General features: G+C 45.2%; 1 pseudogene; it reads right to left on the reverse strand.

The window, feature by feature from the left end:
• Positions 1-1,854, reverse strand: part of LOC101983421 — a 3,447-nt pseudogene extending 1,593 nt beyond the window's left edge.
• Positions 1,855-5,028: the final 3,174 nt, after the last annotated feature.

The following is a 5,028-nucleotide window of genomic DNA, read 5'->3' on the forward strand; positions in this document are numbered from 1 at the left end:
CAGCAACCACATGGTGGCTCACAACCATCTGTAATGAGATCTGGTGCCCTCTTCTGGCCTGCAGGCATACATGGAGATTGAACACTGTATACATAATAAATAAATAAATCTTTTAAAAAAAAAAAAGACTTGGGAAGTAAACAAAGCTTACAAGGCTCAGCAAGTAAACACTCAAATCTGAGGAAATTCCCACAACTTAAAAGGATCCGGGGTCCCTCACCAAGGTTATGCAGCTATAAAAGCAGGTTATAAAAGCAGTAAGAGCTGCTGGAGCAGAGAAATCTCTGACCCTTCCAGCTGCCTGAAATTGTACATCTTCCATGGGTCAGCACCTAGGCTAGGACATGCTGTTAGTCAGCTGCCGCTGCATCATCCATGCTCCTGTTGGTAACTACTTACCCATACTCTCTTATGGAGCCCTAACAAACTCATTGGCTCACCAAGTTGAATTATGATAGAATTATCTGTTGTCAGCACCCTGTCTGGGGTGAGTAGATGTTTGTCTCTCCCCAAGGAAAGCCACATAACATAATAAATGTCCAAATAGGAAGCAACAGAACAAAAAAATGAGTTACAGAGGAGTGGTTGCCCAGCGCCTGCAATGGTGCTGAGATGTGCAACTGAGGCTGATCCATGCAACTGAGGCTGATCCATGCAACTGAGGCTGATCCATATGATGGCGGAGGAGCCACAGGGAACAATTCCCTAGGCGGCTACCTTTCCCCTACCTTTTGTAGGAGATGATGTGTCTCCTTGCTGGTGGTTACAGGCTCTATGTGATGGGAGTAGCACATGCAACCAAGGCCAAGTGATCTGAGAATGGAATGCCATTGAGGGAAGTCCCAGGGTAGCGTCTCTCTCCATTCAGTAAGGGGGTGAGTCCTCATGAGGACCACAGAGGAAAAACAGCCATTACTGAGAAAATTGGGTGTGAGAGAGGCAGTGTTTGATACCCAGTTCACTGGGCCGTATAGAATGATGTTCACAGGAACATTCAGAAAACATTGACTCAGCAGGGTCTTAGGGACTAGTTTAGGGCTTTAATGGCTTTCTATTTCTCTAGAAAAGTCTCTTAATATTCCCCTCCAAGCTGGGCATGGTGACTCATGCCTGTAACCTCAGCATTGGAAAGGAGAAGCAAGAGGATTATAAGTTCAAAGTCAGACTGGCTACATAATGCTTTCACATCAAGACTAGGTTGCAAGCAATTCTGGCTGAAAAAAAATTCAAAGTTACCCAGCTGGGTCTGGAGAGATGGCTTGGTGGTCAAGAGCACAGACTGTTCTTCCATGGGACCCGGTGTTGAAATAAGAGCGGCGGGGCTGAGTCCCAGGCGCCCGGCCGCCCACATGGCTAGCTTAGCTTATGCCCCGAAATAATTACACGGAAACTGTATTTTTTTAATCACTGCCTGACCCATTAGTTTTAGCCTCTTATTGACTAGCTCTTACATATTGATCTAACCCATTTCTATTATTCTGTGTAGTCCACAAGCTGGCTTACCAGAAATGATCTTAACCTGCATCTGTCTGGAGTGGGAGAACCATGGCGACTCACTGACTCAGCTTCTTTCTCCCAGCATCCTGTTTTGTTTTCTCCGCCTACCTAAGAGTTGGCCTATGAAATGGGCCTAGGCAGTTTCTTTATTAATAAGAAATCATTCCCACATCAACCCGGGTTCAGGTCCCAGCACCCACACAGCAGCTCACAACTGTCTGTAAATCCAGTCCAGGGGATCTGACACCTTCACACCAATGCACATAAAATAAAGTTAAATACATCATAAAAAATTCTTTGGAAAAAAAAAAGAAAGAAAGTTACCAAGCCTCTGGGTAGCTGCAGGACTATGGGCATGTTCCTTGACTCAGAGCGCTTACACCAACCTGATGTTCAGGTAATGCACCATGATTACAGACCTAAGCGTTCCTTCATCCCTCCTTGTATCGAGAATTTTGACAATGTTCTTTTACAGCTGAACGTCATATTGGGATCAGTAGATCAGCAAATGTGGCAGTGGGCTAGCTCTGCATGTGGAGTACAAAGGTCTTAAATGCTTCTGGTTTGTTGGTTTGTTTTGAGATAGAACCAGGCCATGTCCATGAGAAACAGAGCCTGCATTAGCCTACAGAAGATGAGATGCCACGGGGAGAAGAAGCAGGGCATCCCCAGTTATCACCCCGGTCCAGTGCCCCCAATGATGAGAAGAGGAGGCAGAGACTGTCTAGACAGTTCAGCATGAGAAGTCTCCAAAGAAAGCCGGGCTGTGGTGGCACATGCTTTTAATCCCAGCAGAGGCAGGCCAATCTCTGTGAGTTTGAGGCCAGCCTGGTTTACAGAGCGAGTTCCTGGACAGCCAGGGATACACACAGAGAAACCCTGTCTTGGAAGCCAAACCAATCCAAAATCAAAAAGTCTCCAAAGAAAAGTAACCAGTTTATTTCTGGGCTAAAGCTAGAAGCACCTTTGGTCCTCTTAGTAGCTTCATTTTTGCCAGAGGCCAGAGGTGCCAAAAGTATTTTAGGGTTCTAAGCTGTTTCCTCAATAATTTTAGGGTTACCTGGATCATGAGATCATTAATCGACCCAGAACAGAATATCAGGATTCAACAAGCAGGTACTTGTTTTCATTTTCCCTTGTTGAAGGATGAATTTCTTGTTTGGTGGCATTGAGTTATGCAAAAACTCATGTAAACATACTGGCATGTGATTGGTCCTTAGACTCAGTCGGTACCTCACAGATCAGAAGAAACAGAAGATCAGAGCCTGAGTGTGAGTCCCAGGGCCAATTACATAATAATAATAATAATAATAATAATAATAATAATAATAATAATAATAATAATAATAATAAAAGACTTGCCTTTTTGGAGGCTGAAGATGTGGGTCACATGGTACAGTACTTGTCTACTTGTCTAGCATGAACAGAGTCTTAGGCTGCATCAGCAAAACTGCCTAAACTGGGTGTGGTCTGCATGTTGATCCCCACACTTGGGAGGCGGAGGCAGAGTGTTACCGCTCTAGAGGCAGTGGGACCTGGGAGAATGGAGCCCATAAATGAGGCAGACTAAAGTCTCCTGCAATAGCCAACTTTATTAGAGCATCAGGCAGTTTATACTCCAAGGGTTAAAGAGGAGTCACGTGAGTAAAGTGTACAATCACAAGGGCAAGCCACACCTGGCAAAAGCATGCTTTTCCATAGAGTGCATAAACAAATAACAATAGCCTGTTGTAGTAAGTAGTCTGAAGTGAACTCATTCTGTCTTCTACACCTAGAAGGGGCATGAAAACACAATCCAAGGACAGCTCCGTATTTTTGAAGAAGCTGAGATCACAATTCTCTTCTTAGTTTCTTGGAGTTTTCTCACTAGTACTCAGAAATCTTCCACGACTCCATTCTTGGACCGTGTTCTGGCAGCAGAGGGTGAGGGCTCACAGCAGATTCAGGGCCAGCCTGGGATTCACCATATGTTAGAGAGGGTGGGAAGGAAGAGAACTCACAGAGAGCATTATGGCCGAAGGGCCGTAAGGCACTCAGCAATTAGGATGTCTCCACAAGATTTGCCTTTCTAGTCACATGAACCTTCCTTAAAATATCATGTTGATATAAAAGCTAAACAGACATCTCACCAAACGGGGAGCAGTTGTTTGAGCAGAAACGCTGGCTGCAGTAGGGTTCCACTGGGGAGTCTTCTCCAGTGAGCTCGACCTATGTCTGCTGTGAAGTCCTTCAGCTGTGGCAGGCTGGAAGGATGGCAGTGCTGTGAAGTCTCAGGAGGTCCTTGAGAGCGCGTAGACCCACAGCTAACGCTGACAGGCTGGCCTGTGTGGGCCAGCAGCAGTGTGGAAATTCAACAGCCATTGAGGCACGGGCCTCACACAGAGTCTCAAGTTCTCCTTGCTAGTGGCTATCAAAACAGGCTGGAGAAGAGGTGTCAGGTGAGCATGGCAGTGAGATTCTACAGACCATTCCCATGTTGTGAGGTAACTCTTTCAGAGAACACGGGGACTCTTAAAGCCAATAGAAAGTCTTTATTTGCCGACTGTGGGCTACATGGGGAATTTGTAGCCCTGAGTCTCACTGTTCTTTGCCTTTTAAGGACAAAACACACATCCTGGTTGACACATTTTGGTTAGCAAGAAGAGTTAGTGAGAAGCTAAACTAAAGAAGCCAAAAATCAAGGTTACTACATCTCCTGGAACTATGGACTAGATCTTTGATGGATTAGGTCTTTGTTCCCAGTTTTTGGCAGGTGTTGGGGCTTACATATTGGGTTCTAAAGTCAGAATAGTGCTTCAGGCATGGCACCAGTGTTAATCCCAAAGACAGGAGGAGGAAGATCACAGAACCAAATTATCATGGTCAAATTAATTAAAGTAAGCAACTAATTAAAGCAAGCTTTTTTTTTATTCGTTTGCACAGGCTGCCTGCCTCCAAGGCTGGGTTCAAGAGGTCAGCACTGGCTGTGAGGAAGACAAGGTTTTTACAGAGCTCAGGAGTACGGGGGTTCCCAAAATGGGGGATTTGGTGGGCAAAATTGGTGGGGTTACAGGAGCAGAACATAACCATAACAAGTCAGTCCCTCCTGAAACAAAGACATGGTTGCAAGGTGGGCGTAGCAACAGGTAGTTGTAACAATGAGCCTAGTTTGTCTTTACTGTAAGATGGCTTTTAAGCCTAAAATGGAGGCAAGCTGGTTCTTCACCAGTTGTGCTAAGGTCTGGGAGCCTGTTACACCCAAAGTTTCAATTTTTGTATCATTTCATTGGATAGTAGCTTTGCGTTATTAGGGGATGCAAATCAACACCACCTTGGGGTTAGTTCATTATACTACCAAGGCCTGTCCTGGGCTACCAGTGGCCTGCCTGGAGCTTGCTTCTAAAGCCTAGGTCTTACCAGAGCTGCCTGGTAGCAAGCTTAGTTATCACATTATTCCAAGTCACACAAAATGACTTTTGAGTTATACAAAGTGGTTTCTAAGCTAAGTTCTTCACACACACACACACACACACACACACACACACACACACA

Source organism: Microtus ochrogaster, chromosome 7, assembly GCF_000317375.1.
Source record: "Microtus ochrogaster isolate Prairie Vole_2 chromosome 7, MicOch1.0, whole genome shotgun sequence".
Classification (NCBI taxonomy): domain Eukaryota; kingdom Metazoa; phylum Chordata; class Mammalia; order Rodentia; family Cricetidae; genus Microtus; species Microtus ochrogaster.